Source organism: Marmota marmota, unplaced genomic scaffold, assembly GCF_001458135.2.
Source record: "Marmota marmota marmota unplaced genomic scaffold, marMar, whole genome shotgun sequence".
NCBI classification, from domain to species: domain Eukaryota; kingdom Metazoa; phylum Chordata; class Mammalia; order Rodentia; family Sciuridae; genus Marmota; species Marmota marmota.
The window spans coordinates 25,640,244-25,657,626 of record NW_025999949.1 but is presented as its reverse complement, the minus strand read 5'-3'; positions in this window follow the sequence as shown (position 1 = coordinate 25,657,626).

The window sequence follows — 17,383 nt, the reverse complement described above, 5'->3', positions numbered from 1 at the left end:
AACAATCCCCAAATTAAAAAAGTAGTTGGACAATCAGAAAGAAGAAATCGATAAGAAACAGGACAGCGTAAAAATCTTTGCAGTAGAGGTAGAATCTGTTGCAGGAGACACACTGTCCCAGTTTGTCTAAGACTGTGGTTTCCTGGGATGTGGGGTTTTGAGTGTAAAGTCTGGGAAATGCCCAGACAAACCTGCTCTAGTAGGTCGCCCTAGCCATCCACCTCACAGAAACCTGGGGATGAGTGCTCCTCTCTCAGATGATGGCTGTGGGATTCTATGCTAATGGGTGAAGCATGTTCCCAAGTCCTCCACAGTTCCTCCTGGGCCCACTGGGTGATTATAGGCACCAAGCCATGCTTTTTAACCAGGTGGATGAGAGGGAAAGGAAAACCCTGTTACACTTGGTTATCTGTGAAAGATCTCCCACCTGGGACCAGAGGCCACGCAGGTGACTCCTGTCCTGAGGAGTGAGGGACCCCATGAGTCCATGAGGAGAAGATTTCCAGGATGCTAGAGTTAAGCCGACTTACCTTGCGGGCTTCATGCCAGGCTGGTACCTTGCAGCTGTGGGCTGGGAGAGGGCCCACGGGCCAAAGCAGAACACTGACTTAATGAAATGATGCAGGCACCAAGCTGGAGAGAATTCAGGGAATAAATAAAATTCTGGAGAGAATAAAGGAAGTAAACCATCAGTCTTTTGAGCTGTTCACAAGAAGGATGTGTGATGGCAGAGTGTCACCCGTGGGAGAATTCACGTTGTAAAATCTGCTGAAAGTGCGTGGTCAGCAAGCCAGGGCCTGGCCCAGAAAGAACACTCAACAAACAGACTTTTAACGTGTTGATTCTCAAACTGTTTTGACAACCTCATTTGAAAGAGTGATGATTACACATATTCTTAATGCAAACACATTTGCTCAAGGGTATCCTTGGTCAACGTATCTTCCCTCCAAAAGGTAGGAACACAACCTAGGCACATTGTGGGCATGCCACAGGTGACAGCTATTGGCACTGTCATTATTGTTAATTTTATCATCTTAACCATCTTTCTTGCTTGCTTGCATAGACTCTGGTATGAACTGCTCAAGCCACCCCCCATCCCTCACCTCTGATAACTCACTCGGCCATGTACTAGTTTTGCGATCTTGTGTAAGTCATCTTTCTGACCCTCAGTCTCTTCACCAACGAAGTAACAGTAGTAATCTTTGTTACCTCATAGAGCTGCATTAGGATCAAAAGACATGTTCAACATGAAGATGCCAGACACACAGCTACTCTGCTAGCTGTACGAGATGGAGCCATTTGTTAATTTTATTTTCAGGACCTACCAACAGCTTCATCCACTGTCCAACATTTTGGCCTTGCTTCTCTCCTCTATACGTATTTAAAAGAAGTCAGAAAGAAATAACTCCAAGAACAGAGCACAGAATTTATGAGTCAGACAGGTTTAAGTCCAAGTTCCACTGCTTACTGGCTACTTCCCTGAGTCTTAGTGAGCTCCTTTGTAAAATGGAGACTGTAGTATCTATCACATACAATTGTTTCAACAATCAAGTGACATAGGTCCTGTGTAAGCCACCCCAAGAAATAGATTCAGAACCAGAACTCAAACCCAGGACACTTGGCACCCAAAACAGGGGTGCGGACATTAGGGTGCAACTGCCCCAGAGCCAGGGAGCCTGACAGGTCAAAGGCCTCCTGTGGTTTCTTAACCATACTGTTCCTGGGCAGGTGAGACCTTGACTTTCACCTGGTACCTAGCATCCATTTCAATTACCTTCTACATACTTACTTACAAAGCACTAAAATAGGGGGAAAGATGCAGCAAGTATGGGTGCTGCTACTGAAAGGTTTACAACCTATCTGGGAAAGTCTGTATCTACTTTTTCAAAGAGAGGGAGGGAGAGAAAGAGAGAGAGTGAGGGAGAGGCACTAGGGAGTAATTCCAAGGAGCACTGAACCATAGAATGTTAATATTTTGAGGCCAACTTTCCAGATGAAAATTGAGATAAGCAGCCTTTGATGACTGTGTCCATACTAGACCTATGTAAGCAAGCATGACAATATAAAATGATAACAATGACAATAAATAATTCCAGTAACTGGCATCTATTTTGCCCTGTGTGCCAGGCAGTGCGTTTATGCAGTGTGGTGTTGTGATATTCTTTTGATCCTGACAGCTCTTGTAATGTTCACGGCATTGAAGCTGCAGTCTAAATACATGGGAATTCAATCTCAAAACATTACCCTGAGTGAAAGAAGCTTCTACAAAAGGAGACATAAAGTGTGGTTCAAGAAGAGGACAAACTAATGTATGGCACAAACCATAGAAACAGCGTTCATCTCTGGTGGGGTTAACAGTAGGAGCAGGAATTGGCAGAATTGAGGGAGTGGGGGTTTCCTGGTACATTTTATAAGGGTTTGCATTACAGAGTATGTGTGTTTACCAACATTCATTCACGTTAGACTTAAAAGTTATATATAATTATTGCATGTTCAAAAGAAGAAATAAGAATATCTTAAACTTTAGATACTGATAAAAATCCTTAAGTATTAAGAAGAAAATATATTGATACTTGCAACTTACTTCGAATTTTATTTGAAAAAATAAGACTGATGTCTGGGTAAATCAGTAGAGATAGACCAGTGAGTGAATAAACAGGTGAGGAAAGCAAGTCATAGAGAGATGAAAATGTTGGAAGCCGGGTGAGTGCTTTTAACTCTTCTCTATGTACAAAAATATTCATAGTGAAATTTTTAGGGAAAAATAAATAAGTCAACAAAAGCAAATGTGATGAATTCTTATCCCAGATCTCTTATGGAAACAAATTTAGTGAAGTAATGTTCTGTCCCTAAAACACCAGTGGAGTTGAAATTGGATCTGAAATAGCTGAAAGGTGTGACCTCATACACCCGCAGGGGACAGGAGGATGTGGCCAGCAGCTCGGCTCTGAGCAAAGCCAGGTCCTTCTCTGCAGCAGGCCCGAAGGCTCCTGCTGAGTCACTCCTGTGCTGAGGTCTAGCACCATCAATCCAGACAGAGGAGGCCAAGTGCATGTGATGAGGGCCCCAGTGCCCAGGGGCACCAACATCACCAGCAGCACATCTGTGGGGTCATCAGAATGACCTGTGTGCAGTGCCTGGAGGAGAAGGAAGTGGCCGTGCGCCGGAGCCAGCAGACAGGAAGCTCCCCGGGGTGAGCCCTGACGCCCTTCTCCAATATGATCACAGTATGTCCTTCAGTGCACTTTGATTTGGTTAAGGATATTCAATAATCCACTCTGGCCTGGGTAGCTCAGTCCCAACAGGCCCTCTGTAAATGATGCAATGGTCTCTGCTCTTTTCTTAAAACAAGAGCTGCCCGTCAGTGGAGAGAGCCCTGGACGACGTATCAGGAGGCCTGAGATGGATTCTGGAAACTCACGTGAGTCCTGGAAATAATCTGGGCTCTGGTTTCCCTCATGCATGCAGGTGGCCTCTGAACACTGGTTGGACATTCACCATGACCTCTCCTAATAAGAACCAAATCTCCACCAGATCTATGTCCTTGCTGGCTAACCTAGTACCCAAACTCAGACAACGCTCAGGAAAAAAAAAAAAGAAACAAAGAAACAAAGTGCTTGCACAGAGCTGAGATCTTGGAGCTGGTTTTTGCTCTTCCTGGCATGTGCTTCAGATGTTTGGCTAAACTGTTTTCTGTCCTTGTCCTGGCCTTCTGGGGTAGGCACGATCACCTTCACTTTACAGTCTGGGGACACTGACATAGTGGGTGGTTGGCCAGAATCGTGGCAAGAATGCAGCCAGGACCTGAATCCACGCTGGCTTGGCTCTACCACCCAGACAGCCACGTGACGTTGATCAGAGCACCACACAGAGTCATCTCTCAGTGTCCCAAGTTCTCCTTTCCTCACGAGAGACAGGCCGGGCCGCCTCTTCCAATGAACAGACGAGACTGAAGACGCAGGCAAAGGAGCCCACCTTCAGGAAAGCTCCAGGCGGCCTCCACCCCAGCCCCCACAAAGGAACAAAGAAACAAGTAAATCTACTCTGAAGTGTGGACCCACAGGAGACCGCATTGCAATTTTGGGTCACCCAGGCAGATGAGAAGTCCCTCGTTGGTGACACAAAAGGGCTGCAAGTCACTGGAAAGTGATAGCAAAGGGCCTTCAATGGGGAGGCTGATTGATGGAGCCCTGGGAGAATCGCTCTTGCAGACCGTAACAAAAAACGCCCCATCCATTCATCCTCCTGGCCGCAGCCTTTCTCCTTCCCGCTGGGGAAAATAGGCCCCTAATCCAGAGCACCGCTACACCTGCCACATTCTGTTTCCATGGTGGTGGCTGCCCTGAGATTACTCTTTGAAGAGGAGATAAAAAATGTTCCAGCTGGAAGGAGGGCTCCTAATATCTTTATCCTTGACTGATGCCGCTGACCCACAGGAGAAGGGTAAACTGTGCTTTGATGCCAGAGGTTTATTCTGACAATTAAATCTCATCCTTCCTCAAAAGCCATGTAAGCTTCAACTCTCTTACTGGAAGAGAGTTTGTGTAGGTTTCCAGGTGAATGGTGTCAGGACAGCGGTACCTCTAGGTCACCCGGATTGTGCTAGACCCCGTGCACAGGACACTAGACACCTTGCTGCCACCGATCCCCACCGTGAGCCTGGAGCTTAGTCCACCCACCCCACTTCCAGAGGAGGAAAGTGGTCTTTCTGCCTTAGTTCAAGACAGTGCTCGACCGGAGCATTGAAGGAAGAGCGGGATTTAAACAGGCTTGGCATATGCGCTCAGCATCATGGAAGTGAATGTGATACTGAGACCCCTCGCTCTGGCCTGGGAGTTCATTTAGCAGCTGCGCAATGGTGGGCCAGTCTCAGCAGACCTTGGGCAGCACTGGGGGCGGTGAGGATGCCTTTGTTCTAGGATTGATCTGATAATAAATAAAGCAAGGCATGGAGCCCGAGGAAGGCAGTCAGGAAAATGTTGGTGATTGTTCCTGAAGAAGAGATGAAATACATAGCAGTGGTGATGCAAGAGAATGTCACCGGCAGAGAGGGAGGCATCAAAGAGCAGCCCAAGGCCAGCAGTGCAAACAGCAGGAGGGTTTGGTTCATACCTTAACACCTGGTTTCAGCAGCACATCTGCTTTGAGCAAGTTTGGGGGAATGAGGTGAGGGGGGCGGGGCATGGAATGTCATGAGGAAGGGTTTAGATGTGATCTGAAAGAGCCAAGCTGGGGCTATTGCACACTCTTGAGCAAAGGAGTAGTGTGGCATAAGGAGAGGAGTTGGAGACCTTCTTGGACGCTTTGGCATCACTTCATGGCAGACAACTCATGTCTTCATTACCCAGTGCTTATAAGTCTGCATTAGTATTTTCTCAAAGAAAGATATGCCAGCAGCCCAACTCCCTGGGGAGTCTGTGAAAATTACATGGTCTTAGACCCCACCCAGACCGAGGAATTCAGAAACTCTAGAGATAACACCCAGGAATTTTCATGGTTCCAAATACCTCGGGATGATTCTTACAAGAAAGTTTCAAGCTACTCATCTCAAATGAGGGGTTTCAATTTTGGAATCAAGGAGCATCCTCATTTGAGCAGTCTGTTTTGTAATCAGGACACCGGGCTTCCAAGAGCTACTCATAACTCTAATAATAAGACAAAGGCAGTGGCAATCCTCTTTGAAATGGTCAAACACCTGAAAATAAAGCCAGTTCAAGTCTGAGAAAAATGAAGGGAAGAGGGATTACAATGGGTGACTGACCCCTCTTTCAGAGCAGAACTGTTTTCAGGTCTCTAGCCACTGCCAAGTCAGCAGCAGAGGACACACCTCAACTCAGAGGCAGCTTGCTCCACTGGCTAGGGTGCAGGAAGGCGGTTGTGACTCCAACCAAATCCAACGACGGGGCAGGGGTGCAGAGTAGTAGAGGGAAGGGGAAGAAGACTGGAGACAGGTTACTAGCATTGAGTCAGCACCTGTCACCAGGCAGAAATCTCAAGTCATTTGGTGGGAACACAGATTGGAAAGACTGAGGTCTGCCCTCAGGGGGACTGTTATCTAGCAGAGGACCAAAACTCTGAGCACTTTAAAGGAAAAGACTGGGGAAACAGAAAGAGGAGAGATTCGTTCTGAGAAGGCTAGGAAGGGAAGACTCTGTGGATGAGGTTGACCCTGAGCAGGATCTTGCAGCATAAGGGGGATTTCAATAGTCAGAGATCTGGGGTGAGAACAGAAGAGTAGAGAAAAAGCGGCTTACAGACACCTACAGTCAGGGAACTATGGAAACACTGAATATTCTGATGCCATAGAGGTACTGAGTTCTGTCCCACAAAGAACAGCCTGGAAAGAGATTAGGAGCGATTCATGAAATCATTGGATGCTAGGATAAGAAATGTGCTCCTTGTTTCATGAGCAACATGGAAAGTGTTCGAAAGTAACCTTAATGATGATGTGGGGAGTGACTTGCAGTGAGAAGGCCTAGAAGTGTGTTCTACCTTCCAGAAAACAGTGAGTGCATCTGTGTGTTCTGCTAGGTTGAGCCCCAGGAGAGAGGGTCTGCATTCTTACATCTTTTGTTTCATCTGACTTTAAAACATAGCACTGGAGGAAATAGTACTTGCTAAATAAATGTCTTGAAACTGGTTTCCTGGTAAAAATGATCAGCTTCAAGCTGCCCTACCTGCTAGGCAGCAGAGATTATGAAACTGTTCCCCGGGGCAGTGTCAGAGCCAAAAAGAACAGGGGTCAGATAGGGAGATAAGAGAGAAGAGAGTTCACATTCTTCCCTTTTTTTTTTTTTTTGACAATGCTGGGGATTGAACCCAGGGCTTGGCACATGCTGGGTGAGTGCTCCTTCCCTGAGCCATATCCCCAGCCCTTCTTATTTTATTTGAGACAGGGTTTCCTTAAGTTGTTGAAATTGGCCTTTAACTTACAATCCTCCTACTTAAGGCTCTGGAGTAGCTAGGATTCTAGGTATGTGCCACTACACCTGGCTCACATTTTCCTTTTTTTGAATTTATAGCATAAATCACTTTCCCACCTTAGCTCAAAGTTATTTGACAGATTAATAGCATTGTGTGCCTATTCTTATCCTAGCAGTGGTAATATAACTTTGTATTAAAACATCAAGTCCAAATTCCCACCCCTTGAATCTGCATTGACCTTGCTTTAGGAAATAGACTATAGATAAAGAAGACCCGTTCTAAGCCTAGGCCTCAGAAGACCCTGAGCAACTCTGAAGCACTTGGAAGCACATACAAACATGTACACAAGCTCAGGCTATCCTGTGGGAGAATAGAAGCAAGCCCCCTGAGGCCATCCTCCCTCAGTCTATCCCTGGCTGGTCTATCAGCTGGTATCTGACGGACAAGAACGAAGCAGACCAGCCAGACCCAGTCAGGATCAGCAGAACCTACCAAGTGGCCCATGGACTCAAGAAAGAACAATTATTATTTTTTCAACATGAGTACTGTGGTAGTTTATCAAGAGGTAAAAGTTAACTGTTGCAGGCAGAACTAAAATTTCCTCAGGGACCCTCTAACTTACAGTGTCTCATGGCAAAGAAACCTAGACCCTACATATAAAAACATTTTAAACTAAATTGTAAAGAGGGAAAAGAAGAAATTTTGAGCATTAACAAGCACAGTTAGCACTGACCATGTGGTCACTCGGTACTTACTTAAGTACGTAAATACTGAGATGATGCCGTGGTGACCAGACAGGCCCTGACCTTACAGAGCTCAGGAGCATGTACCTTCACATTGACAGAGCACATTCATATCTGAGGGCTCATTTGATCCGCACATTCTCCCATCTACAGATAAGGAAACCGAGGTTCAGACAGGGCAATGAGTTTTCCAAAATCATCTGCAGTCAGTTAGGGGGTTCATACACCTCACTAGACTTGGAGCTTACTGTCACCTCAACACATGGGCCCAGATCACTAGAACTCTTGCAGGAACCCACAGGAACAAATAACAGGAAGAGGATTCAATCCCACAGGTCTGACTCCAATCCCTCTGCTCACCCCAGGATATCCATTATGAACTGAAGACAGTACTATATCCAGGGAAAGGAAAGGAAATACCTCTTTCTTCTGTTTCCAGCTCCCAACTCCAGCGCTGAGTGTGTGAGGGTGTCTCCTCAGTGGAGCATCAGATGTCTGGGATTCCAAGAAGAAGGGACCCAGGTGTCCATGTCTCCCTCTCTATGCCTCAGCTCCATGTTCCCCTGAGCTCTTGTCCTTCTCAGATAAACTGGCTTCAGCAGTAGAGGTAAAATGGCCCTGGCAACTCCAACCCGCAAATCCTTTTGGCTCAAAAGGAGAGGAGACTCTTTTAGGAGACTCTCTCTGAATGGTCATGTTAATTCCCTATTTTGGACCTTTGCCATGAAACCTTGGGTTTTATGCCCATCCCCGAGCTAAGGGGTGGGTCCTGGAAAACGGTGCACTCTGATTGGCCATTTTTCTGTTAGGATGAACACAGATGATAAGTGCCTGCCAGAGGAATCAATTAATATTTTTGAATGGACGCATGCGTGGGTCTTTGGCTCTTAGTGGTTCAAATCTATCTCCACTGCTAAGGGACAAGCCAACATTCTTTCCTTCTTTTTCTTCCTTTGTGTTGTCTTTTTTCATTCCATGAACTGAGTGTCATCTGACCAATAACCCTTCCTGAGAAGCAAGACATGGCCTGCAATTCCAGAGGCATCTGTACCCTGAGCATATAATTAAATCAGAGGCAAGTACAGCTGGTGAAAGCAGGAAGTCATGCATAAACTCTTCAATCTAGGAATGTTCGTGGACCCTGTCATTATGTCCCCCGCATGCTAATCTATCCCATTGGGACTCTGTAAACTCTGTGACTCTAACTCCTCTGGCTGGAAAGGGCTCCAGCCTTCTCTGGACTTTGGCTTTTCTCCTCACTGCCTTCACCAGCAATCTTTTCAAATAATCACCAAGTTCAAAAGATTTGCACACAGCCGGAGGTTGACATAGGAGGTATTCAAGGTACAGTGCTACCAGGGGTGGGGATGGGGGGTAAAATTATTTTTAAAAATGTCTATTCCACATCCTCACTGTGTAAGTTTTGGCAGATTACAAAGCCTTTCTGAACCCCAGCATTCACAACTGTCAGTGTTACTAATAACATCTGCCTCCTGTGGTCAATAGGAGAATTAAATGTCATTAAGAACATTTCGTAAATCCTAGCATGGTGCCGAGAACATGACAAGTTCTTCTCCCCTTTATAGACATAAAATGCGCTGATCCTATTTGTCAAAGTTTAAAATCAAACCAAAAAAAAAAGATATGTCCTTTAAAATGGTCTTCTTAGAGTCAAAGCATATCAAATTACATACCTAATTGTTCAGATCACTCATTTATTTATTCATTTAATTAATTAAGTAGTGAGCCCATAATATCCGCCAGGTCCCCTGCTAGTGCTGGGATGTAATTGTGGGTAAGACAGGGGCTCTCAGCATAATGAGCTCAAGTCCAGTGGACATGATTGTTACCTAATGAGGGAAGCATTTGAAACTGTAATTGCATTTTAACTAATGAATGTGGCCACTACTCTTGCATTGCTATTAAAATTTGGGGTATTTGTGTCCTAGCTCCTCAAATAAACTATAAACTAATCTAGGGAAAGAAATTTCCTATATCCTCTACATTCCCAAAGAAGTGCTAAAATGTTGTTCTTGACTTAACTATTTGGAAGGGGGAACTTGAGCTCAGGAAAAGAAGGGATCTTTCCGTTTTTCCATTGAAGGGCACTGTTCCCCTGAGTCAATACTTTAGTTAAGGATGGCCATGTTCTGAGATTCTTCTCTTTACCCAGCCACAGTGTCACAAAGCCCATTTAAGCTAACCATAGCACTTTTTCCCACCTGTAAAATAGACATTGAAGGTCTTACCCATATTAATCTCATCTTGAACTTTTGTGATGCATTCACGAGCAGGAATAATATTTTATTCATCATTGTGTTTCTGCACCTAGCAATTTATGACACATAGTCTACGATCAATACAGGGTAGCAGCTTTAACAGAACAACATTGCATATTGCTCTTAAGTCAGGGGATTGGATGGGCCATGCTGATGTGTGCTGGGCTCAGCAGATCTTGACAGACACACTTTTGGTACACCACTTACAAATAGTTGGTGTGCTGGGGATGGCTGGGCTGGGCTGGCCTCTGCTACAATGACTGGGTTTTGCTCCATGCTCAGGTGGGTAGGGTCATCTAGAAACAACAGGACAGCACTAATTTATTTTCTGGTGCCAAATAATATCTTGAGAAAGGCACTCCATCAGATAGAGTACCAAAAAAGAGATAAAGAAAATAGACGTTCTGACTCTACCTATATCTTTTGAAGGAAATATGTCACCTCTCTGGATCTGTATTAAAATGCAACCTGTTCATGTGAGTTTGAGCTTGGAGATATACTCAGGCTAGGTGCAGAGTAGCAAGAGAGAGAATGCAGAGGACAGATTGGGGAAGAGATGGCGACACAAATGTGGTAGGTGACGGCAGAGAAGTCAGAGGGCAGCCTGCCTACTGATACCTCTCTTCCAGTTCATGAGACTGAGCCATGAATCACGAGTCTTCCCCCACCTCCTAGAGACAGGTGAGAAGAATTGTGGATCATTAGACACTTAGGTGGGAATCCAGGGGGAGCAAACCATGTGACCCCGCTGACTCCTCTCAAGTGGATACAATCTGGGGACCAGGGCCTTGGTGAGGTAGCCGCTCCCCAACTCCCCAGGCAAGGAAAATAGCCACCGAAACTTGCAGAGCATCAAGAACAGATTGTATCAAAACCATTAAGTGGGCAGGTAATGCACTGTTTCAACGTAACAGGATTTCTTAGCTTGAATCTCTGAAATCTCTGCAAAGAAAAAAAAAAAAGCCTCTGTTTTTCCCCTTATCTGTTCTGTGTCTGGGTTGTCAGAGTTAGCAGCAAGCTCGCAGTCTGGAATATGTTCTCCATTGTGTTCTTTCTGTGAAGAAAATTACAGCATGAAAAGGAAGGGGGTGGAGAGGAACATTACATTCCAAACAGTCTCAGGGAGATAATTGCAAAGGCTCCCTCGCTCTCCTGGTGCCCTGCCCTCCCTGCTCCTCCGACTTTCCTTCTGCCCCTGGGATCTGGCACAGGGCCTGCCCTACATACTGCTGCAGCCAGGGAGGCTTGGGCTGGTGCTGTCCCCACCGTGAGGTGCCAGCTGCTTCCCCTCTGCTTTCCCAAGGCAGTATGTCACCCGTCGTCACTGCCAGCAATGGAAAATTCAGAGGTTTTGTTTAGGGTGACGTGGGCTGTTTGGTTCTTGTCCTTCTTCTTGTTTTTTTTTTTTTTTCTTTTTCTTTAGTATATGACCTGCCCACATGGGCTCCAGGCCTCAGCATGTAAGTACATTATTTCAGGCATTTCCATGTTCACAGTAACTACTGTGTTCCAATTCTATAACTGGGTCCAAGACCCTGTCAAGCATCCACAGTCCTGGTTTCATTTGCTCCCCACAACCAACCTGGGAGGGGTTTTGTTCTTATTTCCTTATTAGAGATGAGATATCGGGTCCCTTGCTCAAGTTCACCAATAAGTGGCAGAGCAGGTCCAAGATCTGAATTTGGATCTGTTTCATTTCCACTATAATATTCCAAACCCCACACCAATAAAAATTGATAAAAGGCAATTCTCAGTCCTCAACATCCTTGGAGTCTTATAGAAGGCAACAGAAACCTTAAATGAGTGGGTTTCAGGCATGGTTACCTGATCCACTTCTGGCCAATAATCTGCAAGCCAAAGGAGGTTCCAGGAGATGACGTCACTTGCCCTAGGTCAGCCACCTGTAGGCAGAGGCTGGAGGAAAAGGCCCATTCGGCTCTGTCTACTACAGATACTTGAGGAATCATGACTGTCAGGCTCAACAGATGCTTAAAATGACCATTCTTTCTGCCTCCCTGCACACAGCTTAGAGAAAAGGAGAAAGAGAAGAAGCAAAAGAAATAAAATTGGTTTTCTATTTTCAGTCTTCTTATTTTTCTTTTGAAATCACTAAACATTGAGTCCGTTGTGTCTGTATGTCACCATTTAATAAATGAGAAAACTGAAGCTCTGACACATTAAGTCACCTAAGATCTGAAGGCTAGGGGTCCTCTTCCACACCAGTGGGTCTTCAAGTGTTGTCCCTAGACCAGCACTATTGACGTCACTTGGGGACATGAATAAATGCAGATTTTTCAGGCTCCATTCTAGGATTACTGAATCAGAAACTAGCATGGGCCCCAGCACTCTGGGTTTTACCAAGCCCTCTTGATGATTCGGTTATAGACTGAGAACTACTGCTCAACAGTGGTCCTGAATGAACAGTTAAGAACAAAATCCAGTTGTGGATTCATATATTTTAAACATTTGTTGTTTTAACTGGAGCCTGTTCTGAAAGCAATTTAATTTTGACCTTGGACAAATCAGTTGGAAAAGGGAGATGCCAGCAAACTTTTAGAAATCTAATCAGCCATGCAACTTATGATATGCTGGCATTTGGTACCCGGCACAAAACAGCAGGTTGCTGTTTTAAATACAAAGGTGTGGATAGAGAGGATTTTCCAAGTTCTCATCACGTCGTGGTTCTTATGATATCCCTCTGCACCAAGTGGGGTGCACTCCAGCTGCTAAGGCATAATGGGCCATGTTAGAGATGTCCTCATCCAAGGGCTCCTTGTGCTCAGGAGCTTCCTCAGAGACAAAGCCACTTACCCAATGACCCCAGGTATAGAACAGAAGGAGGGGAGAGGCAGTCCATGTCCTCCCTGTCACCACCAATGTAAATGAATCTGATTGCCACACAACTTTAGCAGATGCTTAAGACGGTGTTTAAAATGACTACTCTTCCTGCCTCCACAGTGATTGTCACACAGGAAAAAAAATGACACAAAAAATCAAAGAATAGCCTTGAAGTGAATTTTTTTTATTTTATTTTATTTTTAAGCTTTGGGTTTGCTGCATTTAAAAAATAAATGTTTTTGAGATGTGTCAGTGGTAAAGTGAGAATATTATTCAAGTTCTTATGTAATCCCTTCAAATTTCAAAGCAAACAAAAATGGAGCCTTGTTCAGTTAACCCAGCATGGAAAACTTTTCATTCTCTGTCCTTTGGCGTCTGAATTTGCTCACAGAAATGACCCCCCTCCCTGGCATGGCCTCTCTGCCCATTTTCTGTATCACTGGGCTTTCTCCCTGGTGGCCACCATCATCATCTTACCACGCACAACTTTGAACTCTTCTCTTGCCTTCACTCTGCGGTCCCTCTTTTTTCTCCACCTCCTCCTGGAATCCACATCCTCTCCCTTGTCCCCAAATATTGATGATCTCCAAATCCTCTGGATTTCTCTTTGTCCATTCTCTCCCTGATTCCATTTGATTATACCAGTAACTCAAATATGTATCTGTCTTCCTCCGATGTCTTTTCTAAGCCTCGGACTGGAATATCCAACCCCCCTGCAAGATTTCTCTCATAAGCATCCCAAACTTCATCCCATCAAAAGTGAACTCATCTTCCAGCTTCTCTCACAACCTGCCTCCTCTGAATTGTAAGACTTCATGTGCCACATCACCAACTATCCAGTTACTCCAGCCAGGCACTAGGGAGTCACTGTTAATCCTCACAATTTCTCACTGGCATTACCCCCACTGCAGACACCCACACACAAGGACCAAAGCCTGTCAATTTTGCCTCTAGACCCTGTTTCCACAGCTTCTGAGCTGAGACCCTCATCCTCACTCGCTCTCCTAACCTCCTGCTGTTCTTCTTACTTCCAGTCTTGACCCTTTTAAACCCAGGCTCCATCATGCAGCTAGAGAAGTGATTCTAAAGTGCATGTCACCAGAGTTCCCCACACTGTATTCCATGTCTCCCGTTGCCTGAAAAGCCCCAGCTCTTAAACATAACCAATCAAGTCCTCTTTGACTCGACAGCTTTCTTTTACTGGGACATCCTCAAATATTTTGCTGAAGATCTGGGAGCCTTTGATGTCAATATAAAGCTATCCATTAGAAAACATAAGCTTCAGTGAAAGTGTGACCTGTCAAGTAGAGACTCTTTAGTCCTACCAACTGGGCTGCTCTTCCAATGCCACAGCAGTTAACCAACCAAATAGCATGGGAAGAGAAGGAGAAAGAAGGAGAAAAGCCAGGAGAAAAAAAAAGAATTAGGAAATTCAGTACACACTGATAGGGACACAGGATAGTTCATTTAACAAGACCCATTGATAGAAATGTTGCCAATCCTTACTCTTACCATTCCATTGTGTTATTAAAACCTCAGCATATCTGCCTTAGGGATAAAACATCAAAAGAAGGACCAGAGTAAAACTGGCTCCACCAGTTACAGAGCAAGAGACCAACTGAGACCAGGCTGGCTGCCGAGAGGAGATGGAGAAGAGAGAGAGGAGAGGACCTAAAGGCCCTATGTTAAGGGATTTACTTAGCTTTGCCACAAGTGAAAATGGGGTCATTATTTCAAATCATCTGTCCATTTTACAGACACCTGTTGACCACCTACTATGTTCTAGCCAGGTTCTGCCAAGTTCTGAAGATCAAGTGTGGCAGCCACTCCTTACCCTCAAGGAGGTCTCAGGCTAAAGAGAAGAGATGTGTCATCATTCTAGGAGGCACGAATGCACCTCGGGCCAGGGTTGGGTATGGGAGGGAGGCTGTTGCCAGGGGAGACACACTGGGTGTGCTTCTCCAAGGGCCATCCTGACCAGTAGTTAGTGGGAGCATCACTTGTTGGGACAGCACTCTCATACTCACTGTGGCCCTCCAGAAAGAGAGCCTCTGGGTTCTGGGAGGGCAGCCCAGCAATCTGGGGTTTCCTGAGCCCTGGAAGGGGTGATGGTTCTTGAGCAGCTGCACTTTGAAACCCAAAAGACACAGAAGTGACTTTCCCTGGCTGGAACCAGTCTGCAAAGCCTTGAGGCAGGAAGTGACCTATGAGCCCAATCTTCAAAGGGAAGAGAGTTCCCCAGAAAGATAACAAAAGCTGGCAGAAACATTCCAGAAATTCCAGGTGCTTGTTTTCCTGAGCCAGCTCACAAAACCTCCGACCTTTGGATTTTCTGAATGGATTTAGAACTAATTCAAGGGAAATGAAGCATACACAAAGCCAGTCATTGCATTTTTGCAAACGATCTAAACACCTGTCAGCAGATGACTTGTTGCATAAGCTCTGTTTGTGCATCTAAGGATCATCCCTAGGTTCAAAGGGAGGGAAGCCTTATCCAGTGATTGGAAAATGAGCTGTGGGATGTGGGACTAAACAAGGTGCAGCATTATGCTACCTGTGTGAAAAATGTCATGTCATGTATGCCTTGAGTAATGCAGAGATGCACAAGAAATTAGTAATTGGGCTCTTAGGAAAATTTATCAGTGGGAGACAGGAGTGGGAGGGAGATCTCACTGGATACTTCTGTGACCATGTTCATTTTGTTCTATGTGAGAAGGGTTAGCAATTCAAAGAAACGGAAGATCTTTTCCATAAAACGTGAACAAGTAGAAAAGACCTTGCTGCAGGGCCCTCCAGCACCTTTAGGGGCATGTGGTAGGGTGGGGGATGTGACAGGGAGGGGTGCTCCATGTGATGTGAGCATTACCACTTTCGGTACCTATTTTCTTCTGACAGGATGTGCTATGTGGGGTTGAAGACCTGGGTCAAAAGCTATAGAAAAGCTGGTGTTCGTGGTACAAGCCTTGAGTTCCCGGTATTTGGGAAATGGTCACTGAATAGTGACAGCGGGGGGAGGGAGGAAGTGAGGGTGCAAGGTGGGGTACATGCAGCCACTATGGTAGGGAGGGGGCCCCCTTGTACCATTCAGAAAAAGAATAATCGGTGGTTTCAGGCAGTTGAGTGAGAGCAGAAGGGAAATGTGACAGCCCAGAGAGGGGAAACACTGACCCTTGCTGTCATCCAAAAAAGGAAGAAGAAGAAGAAGAAAAAAAAAGTGCAAAAGAAGTGGCCTTGAATGCAAAATGTTTCTTGCTTTAGCAGCTTTGGGCACCCTCAGTGAGGACTACCTCACCATTTCTCATCTGCCTCAGCCGCCCCATGCCCCTGTAGGGAAAGGCACTCACCTCCACAAAGTACCTGTTACATGCCAGGTTCTACTTACTGACCTTTTTTGTTACCACATTTAATCCTTTCCAAAATACTTCTGGAAAAACTGAGCACTTGCAGATGTGAAAACTGAGGCTTAGAGGAGCAAAATATCTTGCACAAAGTTGCAAAGTCTCTTCTAGATCGTTTTTATACTACGCTCAGCTAGGGAGAGACCATCCTCAGGCTCTGAAATCACTCATTGTTGAGCAAGCCACGTGGGCTCAGCCTCAGACCCCCAGCTTTGAAAGCTGCAATTGAAGGTAGCAGAGAGCAGGGTGATATTTGCAAGCAGACAAAAGAATGCACCAAGAAAATCCTGTTTAAGACAGAGCGAGGATTCCCAGGATTTATTTGCTTGGATAACCACAGTTTGTATTTGCTTCTGAAAAAATACTTGTTTATCAAGTCCACGTACTTGATGGCAGCCATCACTGGAGCTTTCTGTTTGCACATTGCCCCATAGCCAGGCCCACACACCTCTCCAGCTCCAAGAATATGTCAGGATAAAAGAGTATTTGGAAAGGATATGACCTTCTCTGGGGTTTCAAGAAAAAAAAAAAAAAACACTTTGTAGATGGCTTTAAACCGAACAGCACCTTAACTCAAATAAGATATGGTATCTCTGGGATTTGTTTGTGGAATCATTTAACAAGATTCATAAAGGACCTCCTGCATGCTCAGGATACAGAGATGACTAAGAAAGACCTTCAGTCTTTATATGACTTATAACTGGTTCATGAAAATTGACAGAGACAATCTTTAAATCCAAGGCTTCGGCAAATGCCACAGACAGGCAGGTCCATTCTCCCTAGGTTTGGGTGGTAAAGCAGGGGTGGAAGGAACGGGAATTGTAAGAAACCTGTACAGGAGCAGATCTTTGAAATGAGCCTGGTAGAATGTATAAAAGGCTTGCTGGATAGAAAGAGGAGGAGAAGCAAAGTTCTGGAAGCTTTATGCGTACAGGGATGTTGCTCATAGGGTCAGAATCCATCTCAAATTCCTGCCCCTGATACTAACTTGTTATATGATCCTAGCCGGCTCATTTTGCCTATCTGATTTGAGATTTCAAGTGTGGCTCTTGTGTATTACAGAGTAAGAAGGAAAGAGAGAGGGGGAGAGAGAGATAGAGATAGAGAGAGAGAGAGAGAGAGAGATCCACATAAGGTAACAAGGGACACAGAATTGCATTGTCAGGGGGCCCGAAATGAGTTAACCACAACCTCTTGGCAT